This window comes from Pinus tabuliformis, chromosome 2_1, assembly GCF_031772625.1.
Source record: "Pinus tabuliformis cultivar Carrire ecotype Pingquan chromosome 2_1, CPIR1, whole genome shotgun sequence".
Classification (NCBI taxonomy): domain Eukaryota; kingdom Viridiplantae; phylum Streptophyta; class Pinopsida; order Pinales; family Pinaceae; genus Pinus; species Pinus tabuliformis.
Window position 1 is genome coordinate 200,665,293 of NC_142299.1, and position 23,376 is coordinate 200,688,668.

Sequence of the window (23,376 nt, forward strand, 5' to 3'; positions counted from 1 at the left end):
GAAATTTTGCTCAGTTTGACCAAGTATACTCTGTTTTTCACCTAGTTCCTTGACAGTTTGACTTTTCTCTTTCTTAATGTCAAAATTATGATGTAATTTAATGTAAATTGATAGATCTTGATGTAATTATGTCAAATTTTCACTCATGAAGGTAGATTCATCCATTATAAGTTAGTTTGCAACTGAATGAATCAGTTCCCTAGTTTTTAGAGGCATGTTGTTCCACTACCTAATTTGTAGTTCTCAGTTTAGAATTAGTTGGAACAGATCCTAAATTCATGAGCTCGATCCCTGGAGGCTAGGATGAGTTGTTGTTTGCCTATATCTTATGTTTTTTCAGTCATTAGCATGGTTGGACTTTTGAGAAAGCAAGGAGCTTCATTGTATACTCATATCAACATTTTGGCTAAGGAATTGAGATCAGGGTTTGCAGCACTCTTTGGGATTCATGTGGCATTTTTTCTTGGTATAGTGCTTTCTTCTGTAATTGTGAATTTACTGATGTGTTATGTATGCCACTATCTATCTTGTTTCTTCTTAACTAAAACAAACAAGGGAAAAGGTAGAATCCATTGAAAATGCAGTGCTCTACCTAGGGTTTGCTTTAGCTTTTTATGTTTTCAGCTGTTTGAAGAGGATCCATGAGTTTTCTTGCCCTGTTCAACTCCTCACCTGTCTAATCTCTCCATCTCATTCAACTTGAAGTGCTAAATTATTTGCCTACCTTGCCCCATTGAGATCTCTGCAAAACTGAGCCTCATTCCCCACACCCAAAATCTGCCTTTCCGTTTGAGCCAACAAAACATCATTATATTCAATCAAGCTTTTTTGCACACATACCTAGCCTAAGATCAATATTCATATCAATCATCTCAAGCCCTCATTGATCATATTTTACTGAGATTGACAAGGAGAGAGCCCTCTCCCGACCTGGTAGGGCTAGCTACCAGGTTAAGCATGGTTTGATGTTACCCTAGATCCTGCCTTTCTTAGCCCGAGGTAGATTTAGGCACTAACATAGTGGCGACTCAACTAGTGAAGAAAAGCTTATTTGTTTGTTCGTGTTCTTGCTTTATAAAGTACAGATGGAGCCTGAAGTTATGCCAGGAAACCTTCGAACTGCACATTGCTTTGCGAGTGCATAAGTAGATAAAAGCTGCTTCAGTCAATCTCCGGTCTAGTCTTATAAGCTGAACATCTGACTTGCAAATTTCCTCAGTAAAATGTAATCAATTTCAGATTTGATTGTTGATGGTGGACAACGATCAGACACCGCAAGGCTGAAATCATTCACCTGGCGACTCTAAATCAGTTTCGAGATCAGATCCAAGGACTCTACTGGAGGATGAACCTGAGCAACAGAAACATGAAAGGACAATATGGAAAGATCAGATATTCAAGTTGGAGTTTCATCCAAGACGTTTTGTTCTTTGTTCTAAATTATTTCTTCTCTTTTCCCGAGAATGTCAAGAAGGCTTTGCAAAGTATATTGTATATGAGGAAAGATCCTTAGCCTGCATTTGATTCCTTCCCTTTGAAGATTGCAAATGCCAAAGATTTGCATGCCTTTGAGCTTGATCAAGACCCTTCTTCTGAATCTTGTGATGACAGTCTTTAAACTGATGAGCCTCAAGAGACCAAGAATGATTCTATACCTTCTATACATACCCCTATACCTTGTAAAATTCCAGATCGATACAAGCCTCTGATTTTACCTCCTATATCCCATGCTTTCCCTAAAAATCATGACCTATATCTACCAAGATTTGATGGTGAACGCGACAACATCACTGCTGAGAGACATGTTCTGAATTTTGAGTCTTTTCTTGACCTTTTTGAAGTTAATTAAGAAGATGTCAGTATTAGGCTTTTTTCTCTTTCTTTGTAAGGCAAAGTCAAGAGTTGGTTCAAAACCCTGCCTGATGCGAGTATCTCAGATTTCCAGCAATTCGTCAAAGTTTTCCTCGACAGGTGGATGATCAAACAAAACCCTTTCTTGATTATAGAAGAGTATAACCAGCTAAAAAGATTGCCAGAGGAGACAGTACAACAGTTTTCTGCCAGATTTAACAAAGTATATTTTTCGATGTCTGTTAATATAAGGCCTCCTCCTGGATCTGCTCTCTTGCACTACCAAGGTGCCTTTGATCTGGAAATGGAGTTTCAGCCGAGAGAAAGGAATCCTGCAACACTTGAAGAGATGCAAAACAGTGCAGTAGATGTAGAGGCTCATTTGTTGATCCGAAGGGAAAAGTTGAAGGAAGAAGAGATGAAAAACATAGATCCGGAGGAATCGACATCTCTAGAGGTAAAGCTTGACATTTTGGTAAGTCTAGTGGAAGAAATGATGCATAATATCACTACAAGGAATGAGTATGATGTTCAAGCCCATGGCTCACTGATTGAAGAAGAACAAGTTGCTGATCCAAAACATTTTGTTTCTTATCCCAGTTGTCATAAATCTGATAATGATTGTTTTGTAGATCATCTTGGAGAAGAGAGATCTGTTGATATGACATGTATGATTAATGATATGTTTTATATGATGATTTTCCTCAGTTTGATCAGTATGATGATGATTATGTTCTCCAAACAGAAGCTAATCTTGCAGACAAACCAACAGCTAGTTTGTGGGAGGAAGAAGTTCACTTTCAGCCATCACATATCAGCTATGGAAATGATGAGGAAAGTACAACAAATTTTGAAGTGAAGGATATTTGCCTTTTTGTTTTGCTTCGTTTCAGTTCATCAGAGACAACATTCATGCAATCAGAAATCAACTGTTGACAAGTTTTGATCTAGATCATCTTGAGGACAATGAAATCCTTGTTCAAGACTTTTCATATCCAGCGTTGCAGCCCTCGAATCCCATTGATTGTCAAGTTGAAAATGAAGACATGGAAGCTGGACCATATGATCAAATGATGCAAGATGATTTCATACCTTTCTGTTTTGAATCATTTTAGTTTTTGAAGGGAAAAATGCATAGTATATCTTCAAACGAGCAGCCTGTAGGAAATCATGTAATCTCATCGCAACCAATACAAAATGGGTTGCAGCAATCTTTTCAGGTTTTTCACGATCCAATAGCTGATGTGTTTGATGATGTCTGCAGTCAAAGTCCTTCTCCATTGACTACATGTGAGTTTGAAACGTGTGCTGATATAAACTTGACCCGACAACTGGTTTCTTTGTCATTTTCAGCAGGAGTCTCGTCACAAAGCTCAGATCAAAGATTGCATTCATGGTATGAAGAGAAGAAAAGTAATCCATTGGATGAGCTAAGTCCCAGTGTGCATGAACTTCAAGATCCTTATGCAGTGTTTTTGGAGGCGGATAGAGAATCCATAGTATTCAACGGATCTGTTCACAAGTTTTCATGGGAGTTGCCTTTCAGTAGTTCTCTCTTGTTGTTCATAAGCAAGCACTTGCGGAGAATTCAAACAACAACCAAAATACTTACTTGGTTGCATTGGTTGTTTCATTTCACTTGATCAGGTGATGAATGGAACAACTAGAGTAGGTTGTATTGAATAAGCTCCATTTTGAGCATATTTTCTAGTTTGTCAGTTGTGTTTAAGTATCGAGTCAGTTTTTAGTTGAGTGAGAGTCAATTTGTGTTGTCAAGTCATCAATTTTTAGTCATGCATTTCAGCTTGAGTGTTTGACTCCATTGCCCAATGGATGAAGGCATTGTCTGCCTTCCAAAGATCTCTAGTTCTTGGCACCTCCAAGGAGCTACCTTCCCCATTGGAGCCAATGTTAGTGTCAGTCTTTGCAGCCTTCCTCCAGTGATCAAACATGCTCTTACAAAGTGATTTTAAGGTGTCAAGGTCAAATTTTTTCATTTCAGTGAGTCTTCAAGTAAAATTTGGTCATTAGGTATTAGGTCTAGGGTTTGCTTTTACTCCTGTCAAAGTTGTCCAAATGCTGGTCCATGTCACTATTCAGCTGAGTGTACCATCATTTAGAGGGTTGTCATCATCATGTTAGGTTCCAATGGGTCATTTTACACCTTGTTCATGCTTCAGTTGTGCCTATGTAAGGTTCATTTCCCTCTCCTAGGGTTTTGAAGGAAATTTCTCTTGGATGGTGAAATCATTAGAAAAAATTGTATCCTGATGTTCATACACCTTCCCCTATCCTTAAGGTACCTTATTAAACACTTCTCATCACTGATATCCCTCAAATTCCTCATTTTCGCACAAACCCTAGTTTCTTGCTACAATTTGACAATTTTCTAGGCTAGGCCTATGTTTTTCCCTTTTGGACCCCTACCCCTCACTTAATCTTTGAAATTCCACTTTCCCCTACTTTATAACATCCCTCCCTACTTCCAAAAATTTTCTCAAAAATTTATAAGCCCCCTATCCCCTTCATTTCGCTTCATTTCCACAAATCCCCTGTTCCACACATCGAGATAGGTTTTACTTAAATGCCGTTTCTGAGCAAGAAAAGATGAATTTGGGAAAAATGAGAGCGGTTTTTGTCAAAAATAGGCCAAGGAAGACAAACCTCCTTCACTTTTTACATAGGTGTCATGGTTTTAGAGAAATGTCAAAAATACAGTTGCCTCAGGAGAATTGATACACCTCTGAAGTGACCTTGGGAAAATCAAGCTTTCTCCTAGCTTGGTTGGCCAAATAACTTGTTTAATGATTCAAATGATAACTAGACACAAATATATTTCCCATGAGCCATAATGAGCTCAATTTGGAGTTGAGGAAGACCTTCAAAATTTGACTGCAATAGCACTCTGCCTTGAGGCAGCCTCATTTGGCACATTTTGACCAGTCTTGGGAGATTTGACTTTTGATAAGGAAAATGAACTCCAAAATGAAAAATTCAAGTTGGGTTGGAAATTATACTCAATAATATTTCCAACGAGCTATCTCGCACTCAATTTGGACGCTGGGAAGGCCTCCAAAAGTCTCCTGCAAAAAGGCACGACACACTTAGTGGTCCGCACCTTTAACAAAGAAAAAGTGCCGTCAGGTGCATTGGAGACATGACCAATGGGTGCGGGACCACAGGTAATACTAAAAGAAAGTGCAGAACTAGAAATTTTTTTTCAGGCCAGGCAGTAACTCCATTAGGCAGAAAAACTGATTCATTTATTCCATCAGGTATGTTATTGTTATATACAAAAGGGTGTGATTGTTCAGTTCATCTCCTGATGACTGTTCACATTCCTAATTTAATTATTTACATGAATTTACCCAATCGTGAGGATTAGGTGTCAACATTCCCCCCCTTAATCTGAAGGGATGTTGGTGAGTTCAAGCATCGTTCTGAATCTTTCAAGCTTTTCTCTTCCAAGCGCTTTGGTGAAGATGTCTGCAATTTTCTCATTTGTGGAACAATGACGGAGATGGATTGTTTTGGCCTCAACATGATGTAGGATCAGATGATATTTAGTATTGATGTGCTTTGTTTGATCATGGAACTTTGGGTTCTTGGCCAACTTTATTGCAGAGGTGTTTTTAATCATGAGTGGAGTTGATTGTACTTGTTTTACCTACAAATCTTCAAGAATTTTCCTGAGCCACACAATTTCTTTTGTTGCTTCAGCTGCTGCCACGTATTCTACTTTTGTTGTGGAATCTGCTGGAACTGATTGTTTGCGTGATCTCCAGGAGACAGCTCCTGATCCAAGACTCATAGCATATCCTGAAGTAGATACCCCAGTTTCTTTGTCTCCATCGAAGTCTAAATCAGAGTATCCGATCAAACTGAAGTCATCCACCTGCGTGTACTTGATTCCAAAGTCTTGAGTTCCCTTCAAGTACTTTAGAACTCTTTTTGCAGCAGACCAATGTCCCCCACAAGGCTTTTGCATAAACCTGGAGAGGATTCCAACAGCAAATGAAATGTCTGGTCTGGTAGTAGTTAGGTAGTTGAGACTTCCTACAAGCTGTCTATACTTTGTTGCATCCTCAAATTCCTTTCCTTCAATAGATGTGAGCTTTAAGTTTTGTTCCATTGGAGTAGTAAGAGGATTACACTCTGTCATGCCAAACCCGTTCAACAAATCTCCAATGTATTTTTTTTGATAAAGAAATATGGACTTTGGATGTTGGGTTACTTCAATGCCAAGATAGTAATGAACATAGCCCAAATCAGTCATTTCAAAACTTTTCCCCAATTCCTTCTTTATGGATGCAATGTAGCTTTCATTTTTCCCTGTCATTAAAAGATCATCTACATATACCACAAGATATACAACTGTTTTTCCAACTTTCTTGACAAATAAAGTTGCATCATCAAGATCAAAATGATTGAAATTGAGTTTCAGAAGATGCTCAGTTAGTTTTTCATACCAGGCTCGCGGTGCTTGTTTGAGGCCATACAAGGACTTCACAAGTTTGCATACTCTATGTTCATGTCCTTTCACAACAAATCCTTCAGGCTAGGACATAAAAACATTCTCTTTTAGATCTCCATTCAAGAAGGCATTTTTTACATCCATTTGATGGACTTTCCAACCGTTTTGAGCTGCTAGTGCAAAGAGTGTCCGGATGGTAGCCCATTTTGCTGTGGGGGCAAAAGTTTCCTCATAATCGACCCCTTCCTTCTGTGCAAAACCTTTTTCCACAAGCCTAGCTTTGTGCTTGTCAAGTGAGCCATCATCTTTGTACTTGTTCTTGTAGACCCACTTGCAGCCAATTGGTTTGGTTCCAAATGGAGGATCAACTAGCTTCCAAGTGCCATTTTTTATGAGGGCATCATACTCCTTTTGCATCGCTTCTTTCCATTCATCATGAGAAGCATCTTCTTTAAAGGAAGTTGGTTCAAAATCTGTAGACAAGTTTAATTCACAATCATAAGAAACATCCATATCAACAGGTGAATTAGAGTCATCTACATCACCTCCATTTTGCCAGTTTGAATTTCTGGTTCCTGTTTTTCAAAATTTCATCGGGATGAACACTTTCAAGTGTCTTTGTCAGCCACTTTGGGGGACCTTTCTGAGATGGTCCGGGCTGCTCTGTTGATTGAGTTGGGACTGAATCAAGATTGAGTCTCCCAATTCTATCAATTACATCACTTAAAGCATCATCCGTTGTTGGAGTTTCATTCGTGGGAGAGTGTTCTTCAGAAGAAGATTCCACATGTTGATCTAGAATAGGAATTCCCCCTTCAAGATGTGGAATCTGATTATCAAATTCTTGAAATGATTTTGTTTTTGCGAATCTATCCAAGCAATCAAGTTGCCGCTCAACAACATTTTCAGATTTGGATGATTCAAGAAAAATTACATCTTTAGATACAACAAACTTTTTATTTACTTCATCATAGAGGCGGTATTCTTTGGAGGTGTTTGAATACCCCAGGAAAATACACTTACAACTTCTAGCACCAGGTTTGTTTCTATGTACCTTTGGTATCAAAGCATAACACGTGGAACCAAAGACCCTGAGATGTTTTACGAAGGAACATGTCCATACCACAATTCATAAGGAGTCTTGTTTCTTATAGCATTAGATGGATCGTACCATATTCTTTACATCAGCCCAAAAAAATTATCTTTACATTTTTGAAGAAAAGCATGGATCGTACCATATTCAAGATTGTTCTATTCATTCTTTTAGCCACACCATTCTGTTGGGGATTATAAGGCACAGTTGTTTGATGTTTGATCCCATGTTGGCGAAGATAGTTTTCAAATTCATTTGATGTATATTCTTTTCCATTATCAGTGCGAATAGACCCAATATGATATTGTGCATGATTTTCAATCCATTTATGAAAATTCTTGAATGTTTGAAAAGCATTAGATTTGTTCTTCAATAAATAAACCCAACACATTCTGGTGTAGTCATCAGTAAATGTCATGATATATTTATTTCCATTTGCAGAAGGCACAGGCATTGGACCACATAAATCTGAATGAATGAGTTCAAGATTCCTATGTGCTCTTGAATGTGAATCATGAAAAGACTGTTTGCTATGCTTTCCTAGAATGCAAGCATCACATTGATTAAGTTTCCTAGGAATTGTAGGAAAACCAGCAACACCATTTTTCTTCAATAAGCGGAGACTGTCATAGTTTAAATGTCCAAATCTAGCATGCCATAATATACTTGATGGAAGTGTACCTTCTTCATGATGAGAAATATATGAGAAATGTTGTGCATGAGCAGAGGTTCCTTGCAGTTTGAGAAGCCTTTCTTCTTCGATTCCCCTCATGACAAGTTAGTGGTCAGATGCTTTTCTTACCTCAAGCTTGCCATCAAACATATGAATGGAGTGACCTTGCTGGCGGATGTGGACAAAGGACAACAAGTTTCTCTTGAGCTGTGGGAGATATAGAACATGATCCAGAAGAAAGTCTGGAAGACCAGGCAGTTTAAGCCTGAATGTGCCAAGCTCTGATGGCTTGATTTTTGATTGATCTGCAAAGTATATTGCTCCATCAACATTGTCAGTGAAATCTTCAAAAAAATATTTTCTATGAGTCATGTGACAGGTTGCTCCTGAATCAAGCAACCAATCATTTTTCCAAGAAGCAAGTGAAGCATTAAACAAATCTTCATTTATCCATTGTTACATTGTGCCTCAATATAGTGAGCGGATTCAGGTGCTTTACCTTTGTCTGTATCATCAATTTTACCTTTCTGTTGGTTTCTTTTCTGCTTAATTTTGTCCCATGGTAGCTTGCATGAAGAGGCATCATGTCATCCATTTCTTTTGCAGCGAATGTAGTGCAGATCTGCCTTTTCTCCTTGAGAATGTCCACCCCCCCTGCCTCTGAAATATCTTCCTCTTCCTCTTCGTCCACCTCTTCCTCTTGTAGAATCTTGAGCAGGATTCTTTTCTTTATGAGCAAGGCACACAGTCTCTTCAGAAGATTCAGGGGCTGTCTTCTTTCCAAAAGCTTTCTCTCTTTCAGCAAACTTTTTCACAAGAGAGTCAAAGGTTATATCTTTGAGATTTCCATTTGTTTGCAATGACTCAAGATAATTGGAATAAGTAGGATAAACTGCCTTGAGAAAAGAAATAAGAGGAATATCCAGTTCAACTTTAGTGGAATTGATATCATGCATTATAGACTTTACTTCAGATGCAAGAGCAAGAGGATCATTATTTTGCAGTTCAAGAGTGAAGAGTTTAATGATAAGTTGAACAACTTCAAGTGCAGAATGTGAGTCATAGAGTTCTTTCAGCTTTTGTAAGGCTTCAAAGGCAATTGAATATGACGAAATATGGCAACTCACCTCTTCATTTACAGATGCTGCGATTAATGCATAAGCTTTGCTGTTCTTGTTTTCCCAAATGACGAGCTCTTTGTCTGAGGTAGGCTGTACTAGGTCACTGTCTCCTTCTCCGACACACACTCCTTTCCACAACTCATTGAAGATGTGGGTGTGTTTTATCATCTGGGACCATTCAGGATAGTTCTCCTTGCCAGTGAGAACTATTCCCACCATAGATATGATTGAATGCATTCTGTAAAAAAAATACTTCTGCTGATAGAAAAATACTTCTGCTGATATATAGTAAAATGTACTCAAAAAGGCATTCTCAAAAGATTTCAAATCTCTTCCTTATATACCAATATGGATGCCAATACCATGCAGTCAGCGTACCAAAAATAAGGGGCTCAATACAATTTCATGTGTTAAACAGAGTTAAGAGTACACATTTTTACATGTCAAAAATCTTCAAGTATATACCACAAAAACTTCAGAGTATATGCCAGCGATAATGATATTATCTCAAACACAAAAAAAATTTGTGTTTAGATTAGCAAAACCCTGAAATAAAGCTCACTTCGCTGCACTACTCCACAGACGGTGCCAGAGAAAATTTGTTGTCATATGGGAAAGCACAGCCTTCAATCTTCAATAGTGGCTTTCTCACTCATATATATATACCATCCAAAAAAAAATCTTTCGAATATCCTTCTTCAACGCAGCAGATATTTTTTTTTTAAAAGGCAGCAGATTAATCAACGCATATACTGTTTTAAATTTTACCACCATTCAAACATAGATCCACTTCAATCTCTCCACGACGAGACTCCAGAAAACTGCCAAAGATTACAGAGCGAGCAATCCAGGGCCAGACCACTCAAAAATTCGACAAAAACACAATAAAATCACAGGCGAGTTTCCATACAAGCCAGAAATTCACAGATTTCAATCAAATCGGTGCGCTAAATGCAGGAAAAAGAACCCAAAACTTCGAATTTTTTTAATACTTATACCGGTCGAGCTGCTTACAACCGATACACCTCGTTTCTGCGTGCAGTTTATGGTTTAATATTCGCTGTTCTAGAAAACGATATGCGTACCATGTCCAGAACACCACTTTCATTAGACATAAAAATCGTTACATAATCAAATAAACCACAGCGTTGTCAGAAAGTATACTTCTCCAGCGTTAAACCATAGGTAGGTTAAACCACAACATTGTTCGAAGGATTCTCCACGCACTTGGGTTCACGCCTCTCTCACATGCACTTGGATTCACGCCTCACCTCACAGGTTCAGCGGCTTTCACATGGAAACAGAACCTGAATGGTCTTTGATTAGAACAAGATGTATGCAGATGCATTGGAAAGACAGGCGAGGGCGTAATGCATATTAGGTTTATGTTGCAACAGGACAGCGTTAATTATCATGAAACGCTTGGCAGTCAGGACAGTATGGAGGAGCAACGTGTTATGGACAGAGCAGCGCTGGAAGGGAATATGGCAGAGGCAGAGCAGCGCTGGAAGGTAACTCAGGACTGTACCATGTCAGGATAGGACAGAGGAGTTACAGGAGCAAAATAGCTAAAACAAGGAGCTGGCTCTGATACCATGTCAGGCCAGGCAGTAACTCCATTAGGCAGAAAAACTGATTCATTTATTCCATCAGGTATGTTATTGTTATATAAAAAAGGGTGTGATTGTTCAGTTCATCTCCTGATGACTGTTCACATTCCTAATTTAAATATTTCAATGAATTCACCCAATCGTGAGGATTAGGTGTCAACATTTTTGAGCAAAAACGGGCTTTTCTGCCCAATGCGCCGCGCCACCTGGCGCTCGCTTTTGATGGAAGCCTCCAAATGACAAAAACTCAACATCTTTGGATTTTCTTGCAAAAATATGCATGCCTACCAATGGCCAAGAAATTTTGACAGTTTTTGAGCCCCCAAAAAGGTCAAAAACACCCAAAAAATGACCTTATTGCCCCTATTTTGACACAAAGGAATCAGTGTTGGGAGAACTCAGCTTTGGAGGGGCAAATAGAGGCCAAATGAAAAAATTCCACTTGGGTTGGAAAGTAGTCAGGCAGAACTTTCCAACAAGCACACTTGGAGAAAATTTTGACACTGGGAAGGCCTCCAAAAGTGGCTGCAAACAGGTGTTATGCATAGAGAATTCAGCGCGGCGCATAGGGGAAATTTTGCTCAGTTTGACCAAGTATACTCTGTTTTTCGCCTAGTTCCTTGACAGTTTGACTTTTCTCTTTATTAATGTCAAAATTATGATGTATTTTAATGTAAATTGATAGATCTTGATGTAATTACGTCAAATTTTCACTCATGAAGGTAGATTCATCCATAAGAAGTTAGTTTGCAACTGAATGAATCAGTTCCCTAGTTTTTAGAGGCATGCTGTTCCACTGCCTAATTTGTAGTTCTCAGTTTAGAATTAGTTGGAAAAACTCCTAAACTCATGAGCTTGACCCCTGGAGGCTAGGATGAGTTGTTTTTTACCTATATCTTATGTTTTTTCAATCATTAGCATGGTTGGACTTTTGAGAAAGCAAGGAGCTTCATTGTATACTCATATCAGCATTTTGGCTAAGGAATTGAGATCAGGGTTTGCATCACTCTTTGGGATTCATGTGGCATTTTTTCTTGGTATAGCGTTTTCTTCTGTAATTGTGAATTTACTTATGTGTTATGTATGCCATTATCTATCTTGTTTCTTCTTAACTAAAACAAACAAGGGAAAAGGTAGAATCCATTGAAAATGCAGTGCTCTACCTAGGGTTTGCTTTAGCTTTTGATGTTTTCGGTTGTTTGAAGAGGATCCCTGAGTTTTCTTGCCCTCTTCAAATCCTCACCTGTCTAATCTCTCCATCTCATTCAACTTGAAGTGCCAAATCAGTTGCCTACCTTGCCCCATTGAGATCTCTGCAAAACTGAACCTCATTCCCCGCACCCAAAATCTGCCTTTCCATTTGAGCCAACAAAACATCATTATATTCAATCAAGATTTTTTGCACACATACCTAGCCTAATATCAGTATTCATATCAATCATTTCAAGCCCTCATTGATCATATTTTCCTGAGATTGACAAGAAGAGAGCCCTCTCCCGACCTGGTAGGGCTAGCTACCAAGTTAAGCGTGGTTCGATGTTACCCTAGATCTGCCTTTCTCAGCCTGAGGTAGATTTAGGCACTAACGTAGTGGTGACTCAACTGGGGAAGAAAAGCTTATTTGTTTTTTCGTGTTCTTGCTTTATAAACTACAGACGGAGCCTGAAGTTATGCCAGGAAGCCTTTGAACTGCACATTGCTTTGCGAGTGCATAAGTAGATAAAAGCTGCTTCAGTCAATCTCCGGTCTAGTCTTATAAGTTGAACATCTGACTTGCAAATTTCCTCAGTCAAATGTAATCAAGTTCAGATCTAATTGTTGATGGTGGACAACGATCTGACACCGCAAGGCTGAAATCATTCACCTGGCGACTCTAAATCAGTTTTGAAATCAGATCCAAGGACTATACTGGAGGATGAACCTGACCAACAGAAACATGAAAGGGAAATATGGAAAGATCAGGTATTCAAGTTGGAGTTTCATCCAAGACATTCTTTTCTTTGTTCTAAATTATTTCTTCTCTTTTCCCGAGAATGTCAAGAAGGCTTTGCAAAGTATATTGTAGATGAGAAAAGATCCTCAGCCTGCATTTGGTTCCTTCCCTTTGAAGATTGCAAATGCCAAAGATTTGCATGCCTTTGAGCTTGATCAAGACCCTTCTTCTGAATCTTGTGATGATCATCTTCAAACTGATGAGCCTCAAGAGACCAAGAATGATTCTATACCTTCTATACATACCCCTATACCTTGTAAAATTCGAGATCGATACAAGCCTCTAATTTTACCTCTTATATCCCATGCTTTCCCTAAAAATCATGACCTATATCTACCAAGACTTGATGGTGAACGCGAAAACATCACTGCTGAGAGACATGTTCTGAATTTTGAGTCTTTTCTTGACCTTTTTGAAGTTGATGAAGAAGATGTCAGTATTAGGCTTTTTTCTCTTTCTTTGCAAGGCAAAGTCAAGAGTTGGTTCAAAACCCTGCCTGATGCGAGTATCTCAGATTTCCAGCAGTTCATCAAAGTTTTCCTCGACAGGTGGATGATCAAACAAAACCATTTCTTGATTATAGAAGAGTATAACCATCTGAAATGATTGCCAGAGGAGACAGTACAACAATTTTCTGCAAGATTTAACAAAGTATATTTTTCGATGTCGGTTAATATAAGGCCTCCTTCTGGATCTGCTCTCTTGAACTACCCAAGTGCCTTTGATCTAGAAATGGAGTTTCAGCTGAGAGAAAGGAATCCTGCAACACTTGAAGAAATGCAGAACAATGCAGTAGATGTAGAGGCTCATTTGCTGATCTGAAGGGCAAAGTTGAAGGAAGAAGAGATGAAAAACATAGAAACGGAGGAATCGACATCTCTAGAGGTAAAGCTTGACATTTTGGTAAGTGCAGTGGAAGAGATGATGTAGAAGATCACTACAAGGAACGAGTATGATGTTCAAGCCCATGGCTCACTGATTGAAGAAGAACAAGTTGCTGATCCAAAACATTTTGTTTCTTATCCTAGTTGTCATAGATCTGACAATGATTGTTTTGTAGATCATCTTGGAGAAGAGAGATATGTTGATATGACATGTATGCTTGATAATGTGTTTTATATTGATGATTTGCCTTAGTTTGATTAGTATGATGATGATTATGTTCTCCAAATAGAAGCTAATCTTGCAGACAAACCAACGGCTAGTTTGTGGGAGGAAGAAGTTCACTTTCAGCCATCACGGATCAGCTATGGAAATGATGAGGAAAGTGCAACAAATTTTGAAGTGAAGGATCTTTGCCTTTTTGTTTTGCTTCGTTTCAGTTCATCAGAGACAACATTCATGCAATCAGAAATCAACTGTCGACAAGTTTTGATCTGGACCATCTTGAGGACAATGAAATCCTTGTTCAAGACTTTTCATATCTAGCGTTGTAGCCCCCGAATCCCATTGATTGTCAAGTTGCGGATGAATAAATGGAAGCTGGACCATATGATCAAATGATGCAAGATGATTACGTACCTTTCTGTTTTGAATCATTTCAGTTTTTGAAGGGAAAACTGCATAGTATATCATCAAATGAGCATCCTGTAGGAAATCATGTAATCTCATCGCAACCAATACAAAATGGGTTGCAGCAATCTTTTCAGGTTTTTCACGATCCAATAGCTGATGTGTTTGATGATGTCTACAGTCAAAGTCCTTCTCCATTGACTGCATGTGAGCTTGAAACGTGTGCTGATATAAACTTGACCTGACAGCTGGTTTCTTTGTCATTTTCAGCAGGAGTCTCATCACAAAGCTCAGATCAAAGATTGCATTCATGGTATTAAGAGAAGAAGAGTAATCCATTGGATGAGCTAACTCCTAGTATGCATGAACTTCAAGATCCTTATGCAGTGTTTTTGGAGGCGGATAGAGAATCCATAGTATTCAACGGATCTGTTCACAAGTTTTCATGGGAGTTGCCTTTCAGTAGTTCTCTCTTGTTGTTCATAAGCAAGCACTTGTGGAGAATTCAAACAACAGCCAGAATACTTACTTGGTTGCATTGGTTGTTTCATTTCACTTGATCAGGTGATGAATGGAACAACTAGAGTAGGTTGTATTGAATAAGCTCCATTTTGAGCATATTTTCCAGTTTGTCGGTTGTGTTTAAGTATCGAGTCAGTTTTTAGTTGAGTGAGATTCAATTTGTGTCGTCAAGTCATCAGTTTTCAGTCATGCATTTCAGCTTGAGTTTTTGACTCCACTGCCCAATGGATGAAGGCACTGTCTGCTTTCCAATGATCTGTAGTTCTTGGCACTTCCAAGGAGCTACCATCCCCATTTGAGCCAATGTTAGTGTCAGTCTTTGCAGCCTTCCTCCAGTGATCAAACATGCTCTTAAAAATTGATTTAAGGTGTCAAGGTCAAATTTTGTCATTTCAGTGAGTCTTGATTTGGTCACTAGGTATTAGGTCTAGGGTTTGCTTTTACTCCTGTCAAAGTTGTCCAAATTCCAGTCCATGTCACTATTCAGCTGAGTGTACCGTCATTAAGAGGGTTTTCATCATCATGTTAGGTTCCAATGGGTCATTTTACACCTTGTTCATGCTTCAATTGTGCCTAGGTAAGGTTCATTTCCCTCTCCTAGGGTTTTGAAGGCAATTTCTCTTGGGTGGTCAAATCGTCAGCAAACCTTGTATCATGATGTTCATACACCTCCCCCTATCCTTAACGTACCTTATTAAACACTTTTCATCACTGATATCCCTCAAATTCCTCATTTTCGTACAAACCTTAGTTTCTTGCTACAATTTGACAATTTTCTAGGCTAGGCTTGTGTTTTTCCCTTTTTGACCCCTTCCCCTCACTCAATATTTGAAATTCCACTTTCCCCTACCTCCTAACATCCCTCCATACTTCCCAAAAATTTCTCAAGAAATTAGAAGCCCCTTATCCCCTTCATTTCGCTTCATTTCGACAAATCCCCTGTTCCACACATCGGGATAGGTTTTACTTCAATGCTGTTTCTGAGCATGAAAAAATGAATTTGGGAAAACTGAGAGAGGTTTTTGTCCAAAATAGGTCAAGGAAGAAAAAACTCCTTCACTTTTTACACAGGTGTCATGGTTTTAGAGAAACGTCAAAAATATAGTTGCCTCAGGAGAATTGATGCACCTCTGAAGTGACCTTGGAAAAATCAAGATTTCTCCTAGCTTGGTTGGCCAAATGACTTGTTTTATGATTAAAATTATTACGATACACAAATATCTTTCCAATGAGCCATCATGAGCTCAATTTGGAGTTGAGGAAGAACTTCAAAAGTTGACTGCAACAGCACTCTACCTTGAGGAAGCCTCATTTGGCACATTTTGACCAGTCTTGGGATATTTGACTTTTGATAAGGAAAATGAACTCCAAAATGAAAAATTAAATTGGGTTAGAAATTAGACTCAATAAGCTTTCCAACGAGCTATCCCGCGCTCAATTTGGACACCGGGAAGGCCTCCAAAAGTCTCCTGCAAAATGGCACGGTGCACCTTGGTAGTGGCGCGATGCACTCAGTGGTCCGCACCTTTAATAAAGAAAAAGTTCCATCAGGTGCGCTGGAGACATGACCAATGGGTGCGGGACTGCAGGTAATACTAAAAGAAAGTGTAAAACTAGAAATTTTTGAGCGAAAACAGGCTTTTCTGCCCAATGCGCCGTGCCACCTGGCGCTCGCTTTTGATGGAAGCCTCCAAATGACAAAAACTCAGCATCTTTGGATTTTTCTTGTAAAAATATGCATGCCTACCAATGGAAAAGAAATTTTGATAGGTTTTGAGCCCCCAAAGAGGTCAAAAACACCCAAAAAATGACCTTTCTGCCCCTATTTTGACACACAGGAAACAGTGTTGGGAGAACTCAGTTTTGGAGGGGCAATGGAGGCCAAATGAAAAAATTCCACTTGGGTTCGAAAGTAGACAGGTAGACCTTTCCAACAAGCACACTTGGAGAAAATTTGGACACCGGAAAGGCCTCCAAAAGTGGCTGCAAACAGGTGCTACACATAGAGAATTCAGCGCGACGCATAGGGGAAATTTTGCTCAGTTTGACCAAGTATACTCTGTTTTTCACCTAGTTCCTTGACAGTTTGAATTTTCTCTTTCTTAATGTCAAAATTATGATGTAATTTAATGTAAATTGATAGATCTTGATGTAATTATGTCAAATTTTCACTCATGAAGGTAGATTCATCCATAAGAAGTTAGTTTGCAACTGAATGAATCAGTTCCCTAGTTTTTAGAGGCATGTTGTTCCACTGCCTAATTTGTAGTTCTCAGTTTAGAATTAGTTGGAACAGCTCCTAAACTCATGAGCTCGACCCTTGGAGGCTAGGATGAGTTGTTGTTTGCCTATATCTTATGTTTTTTCAGTCATTAGCATGGTTGGACTTTTGAGAAAGCAAGGAGCTTCATTGTATACTCATATCAGCGTTTTGGCTAAGGAATTGAGATCAAGGTTTGCAACACCCTTTGGGATTCATGTGGCATTTTGTCTTGGTATAGTGCTTTCTTCTGTAATTGTGAATTTACTTATGTGTTATGTATGCCATTATCTATCTTGTTTCTTCTTAACTAAAACAAACAAGCGAAAAGGTAGAATCCATTGAAAATGCAGTGCTCTACCTAGGGTTTGCTTTAGCTTTTGATGTTTTCAGCTGTTTGAAGAGGATCCCTGAGTTTTCTTGCCCTCTTCAACTCCTCACCTGTCTAATCTCTTCATCTCATTCAACTTGAAGTGCAAAATCAGTTGCCTACCTTGCCCCATTGAGATCTCTGCAAAACTGAGCCTCATTCCCCGCACCCAAAATCTGCCTTTCCATTTGAGCCAACAAAACATCATTATATTCAATCAAGCTTTTTTGCACACATACCTAGCCTAAGATCAGTATTCATATCAGTCATCTCAAGCCCTCATTGATCATATTTTGCTGAGATTGACAAGGAGAGAGCCCTCTCCCGACTTGGTAGGCTAGCTACCATGTTAAGCGTGGTTTGATGTTACCCTAGATCCTACCTTTCTCAGCCTGAAGTAGATTTAGGCACTAACAGGTGTAAGAAATTGGACAGGCTGCCACATTCCTTTGGCAGATTGACGAACCTCCACAACATAAAGTTGCATGCATGCTATCAATTAGAGAGGCTGCCAGATTCCTTCGACAGTTTGATGAACCTCTAGAGCATGGACCTGTCGGTATGTGAGAAATTGGAGAGGCTGTCAGATTCCTTCGGTAGCTTGACGAAACTCCACAGCTTGGACCTGAGGTGGTGTGAGAAATTGGAGAGGTTGCCATATTCAATTCGACAGCTTGACAAACCTTCATAGCTTGGACCTGAACTCGTGCGAGAGATTGGAGAGGCTGCCAAATTCCTTCGACAGCTTGAGGAACATCCATGTCTTGAACATTCTTGGCTACAAGGAATTGGAGATGCTGCCGGATTCCTTAGGCAGCTTGACGAACCTCCACCACATCAATATGTGTGACTGCGAGAAATTTGAGAAGCTGCCAGATTCTTTTGGGAGTTTAAGTAGCCTTAAATATTTTGATGCTTCCTCTTGTTCTAATTTAAGAATTTCAAGCAAAACATTTGGAAATATAATAACGCTCGAGCATATAGATCTTTCCAGCTATAAAATAGTTGAATTGTGACCCTCGCAATTGGGGCACCAAAGGTCCCTAAAAGTACTAAAGTTGAGGGGCACAAATTTGAAGAAAGAATTGCCATGTGTGATTGAACTCCCCATTGATTTAGAAGTTTTGTGGATAGGAAACCCTTTGCTGGACACAGCGATGCCTTCGCTAGGTGACTTAAGGAAGTTGAAGGAATTGCGTGTCGAGTATGGCAGGGAGTTGAAGTGTTTGTTGGCTTTGCTTGAACTGTCGAGTTAGTTGAGTTGGTTGAAAGTGGTTGGTTGCCCCATAATACACACATTAGAGCTATTCCATGATAACGTTTTATACCCCAACCTTGAGAAATTAATCTTAGAGGAGTGTATTCATTTGGTGGAGATTGGAACATTACCCAAGACACTCATAGAGGTGTACTTGTTCAGGTGTGATAATTTGAGAAGTATAGAAGGCCTTTGTGGTCTTCCAAGGCTTCAAGAGGTATCCATAAAATCTAGTTACGAACTTCAGGTGCCGCCGAGTGTAGCAGAGACGCTGAAGCAGAACCATGTGACACTAACAGTGTGGTAGTAAGAGAAATTAAACTTTTCAATTTGCAATTTAAGTAAAATGGAGTAAAATATTATAGAGTGAATATGCTTTTCCTATATTTTTTAAATGTATATTTAAAAGATATTTTCATAAAAAAAACTTATGATTGCATTTTCATTAAATATGAAAATTGGTTATATATCTTTTTATTTTAAATATTAAGATTATAACATCAATAGATTCCAAATGAGATAAGTATTTTTTCCCATTAAATTAATTTGTTTACTGAAATTAATTGAAATAGTATTTTTTTAAGTTGAATGGATGTATTTAGTTTTTTAAAAACTTGTTTTTTACTATTTCTAAAATTTACTGAAATTAATGTAAATTAAATAGAAATAGAAATAATATATAATATATCATTTTTAATTATAAATAATTATAAATATATATTTAATTTTGTCAAATATTATCATTTTATTTTTATTTTTTTATTTATTTTTATATTATATTCCTAAAAAAAATTACAAATATTAATATAAAAGTTAAAATATTTTGTAATAATTATAAATTTATATAAACATATACTTAATTTTGATAAATATTATTTTTGTGTTTTTGTTATATTTAATTCATTTTTATTATATCTTAATATTTTTTTACAAATGTATGAAAAATGTTTACCCAAAAATAAAATTCATCGTTTAATTGACATAAATATATATAAACATATATGTTTGTGGTTTGTAACCATGTTTGTTGTTCGTAACAATGTTTGTGGTTCCTAACAAAAATGTATTATGGGTTTGAATTGTATTAATAATAATTATATTGAATGTTAACATACTAAAAACCATATTAACATAAGAAAGAAAATTTATAGTTAAACTAGCATCTATATTAACACAAGAAGGAAAATTCATGGCTAAATTAGAGATGCTAGAGAAGACTTGTCTTTCAATTTGGGTTGTATAATTTGAATGTGCTCGAGCATAATTCTTCCTTTGTCTTGAGGATCACATGGTTTGAAACGTCGACCAAATCTCAATGATGTGATTATTCTGAGAGACAATCTCATTAGCATAAGTCTTCTTTGGGGAGGTCATGAACCTCTTGCTTACCTACTTTGCTTGTGTATTTCATTTTTTCATTATGTCTTTGTGCAAACATTGATGTCAAAGGAATTGAACTTGGAAGGCTAATCTGGAGTAGGTTATCCCCTTTCTATTTGACTTATGTAGGGACCTTCCCTATGACATCATTTTTTTAAGGCAACAAGTTCAAGATATAGGAACCATCTAATATTTAACGAAATATGAAGTGATACAATTTAAGATACAACATTGAAAATAAGCAATTAGACAATCCATTTGATACTAGTCAATCGTTAACCACATCCTTTATGAAGTTGCATATTAATTAAAAGTACATCAATATTGAAAACACCTAAATTTGAGATACTTGATAGGTCCGATATTTTATTTCTTTCTAATCCCCCTTTACCCCAAGATTTACTCTTGATTTTAGTACTTGGTTTTAAAATGACACTTACTTCATTATGCAAATTGGTATGATTACCTTATCTTAATTATATCTCAATGAATTATGTTTATGCCAAGGGTGCCAATTCAGTCATGCCCTTCAAGAACTTCCCTTTGAAGTTCCAAGGGTATCGCACTAATCAGTTCTTTCTTGATGCCAAGGGTTCCAAGTCGGTCGTTCCCTTCAAGAACTTCCCTTTGAAGTTCCAAGGGTTCCATGTTGCTTGGCCTTCAAACATCCAATAACTACGAGGGGAAGAACTAGGTGCGACGATAGAGACTTCTATCTTCTCCTATGCTTCTATCTATAGTGAGACTAATGGTGTTGGGGATTGAAGAATTCGCTTGGATGTGCACCCCCTGTAAAATCCCCATGAGCGACCCAATCTGGTGCCTACCCACACGACATCCTGATCTTCAAGGCGAAGGTACCCCAATACTTCTAGCCCAAGTCACAGTGGGACTGCTAGCTTGTGGAATCAGTCACATTATCCCACCCCTCCAGTAAGGGTCCATCTATCTATATAGACATGTCACCCATTGATCCAAACTTATGCATAAACAAAACAAAATAAAAATATAAACATCAACACGGAGATGCAACAAAAATAGATCTTCATTTCATTAATATAAAAGAACTAAAAGATGGTTACATATAGAATGGAAATAAACTATCTCGGGCGATGGTAGCTTATCTCTGAGATGAGATGTAGCGGCTACATGCCTATGAACTATGTTACAATGAGGCTCAAGGGTCTTTTTATTATTGAATAACAAAGATAAACATTGAACAATGAAAACCCTAACCCTAGGAGATGGAACAACAAGAGTTTGTTTGCATTATGACTAATGCGTTGTCATTGATGACTAATGCATTGTCATTGATGACAACCTACTTGATGAACATGTCAACAGGATGTGTCTACATGCGACAAAGAGTTTGGTCAAAGGCATAGAAGTATTAATCTAGGTTGTCATTGATGTTAATATGGCATTAATCGATATGTCAATATTACTGAGATGGCTAATGATAGTTAAAACTCTTATTTGACAAGAATATCATGAATGAAGATGTCAAGCCACTAAGAAGAAGTTTCGTCCTAGATTCCTATTGTTCATAATGGATCATTGCACTATCATGATGACATATATGGTGACATTAAATTTGATGACATGGAAAATGAATGAATTTGAGATCACTTGATGGCATGATGATTAAAGACATAACAAGTGGAGACCTAACTTAAAAACACTTGGTGACAAAGAAAAAGCTCGTATTGTCCCAATCATTTCTGCACTAAATAACGATCAGTCACATTGAAAATTATTTTTCACCTCCTTAGAGGAAGAATCTCATTATGAGACCTACACCATATTTTAGAGCATAATTTTTTCTTTCCAATGAGCTATTACACAACTCGAAACTCCAAGCGGTTTGAGAGTTATGAATTTTTGAAGTTATTTTATTAAATCTAGACATGGAGCTAACCTGAGCAACCTACACAAATCGGCCTCCAAATAGAGGATGCGACTGTTCATTTCAAGGATGGAAAGGGTATATAAAGAGAGGCTCGGACCTCTGTTTTTCTCAAGTAATTTCAGTGAAAACACAAAGAAAAAGGACCAAACAGCTAGGAGGTCAAGGAGGATGTTTTAAGATCCCAATTTGGGCCATTTTAGTGATTAAAATATTCTTAAAGAGTTCAGACTTAAGGACATAAGAACAGAACTTGTGACAACCACCTTTGGAGGATTATTTGTAATAAATGTATCTTTATCTTATGACCTCTTTCACCTTTTTGAGAAGCACAAATCATTGTTTGACAATCTTGTGTGGCTCAGTTAGACATTCTTTCAAGAACAGTCTCCTATGGATAGATTGCAGAGTCTTGTGCCTTGGTTTTTTATGGAAAAAGACTTTGGTACAGAAAATAGTCCTACCATAATTCAGAAAACAGACTTTGGATACCTTTCAAGGCCTTGGACAATTACTTGGGAAGAAGCTCGGTCAATCTGTCTTTATCTCGGATTTGTGGAAGACACTCATAACAAAATTTCGTTGGATATTGATAAACTGCTACAACAATAAGGATTAAGTTTGAGTTCATAGTTTGAAGTAGAACTGGACCCTGGATAGTGAAAAAAGAATAGCTTCAAGCTTGGATTTTCTCAGTGTATAGTGATAGACTGTGATCCTGAGGGGTATACTTGTTAAAGGTTTGGGCAGATCTCAAATTGGCATTTAAAAGGTTCAATATTGAAGAAACTCTTTTGAAGATTGGACAGTGAATAGAGCTTGGAACAAAGAACAAAGAAGAATTTGGTCAAGGACATACAAGTAAGTGCATCACGAATCAAAGCTAGTGAAGGGTTTTTGAGACATTGATTGAAGTATTTATGAAATGACCTTGAAGAAGATTGAAAATATTTTGAGAAGCCTTAAGAGATCTTGGAGATAACATTGAAGACCATGATGCATCATTGGTGTCATCATGAGGTGACTTGGAGAATTTGCTTGGGTATGATGAAGAGAAGTGGTGACACCTTCTATATTACCAGGTTGTAACTGATGATGTAGCATTAAGACTACAGAGAATCTGAAGATTGACAGGGCTCGGTAATCAAGACCTTGGGATCCATGAAGTACAACCAAACATATCTTGACAAAGTGAAGCTATAGGGTTGGAGCCCTTGGGCTTGGTGCCTGAGAATTGACAAGGTTGGTGCCTTGGAAAGTACAAGTTGGTGCCTGGCAAATATAATATTGGTGTCCTTGGAGTTGGTGCTCATAAACTCAAGGTTGGTGCCTTAGTTAAGATAGGGTAGAAGC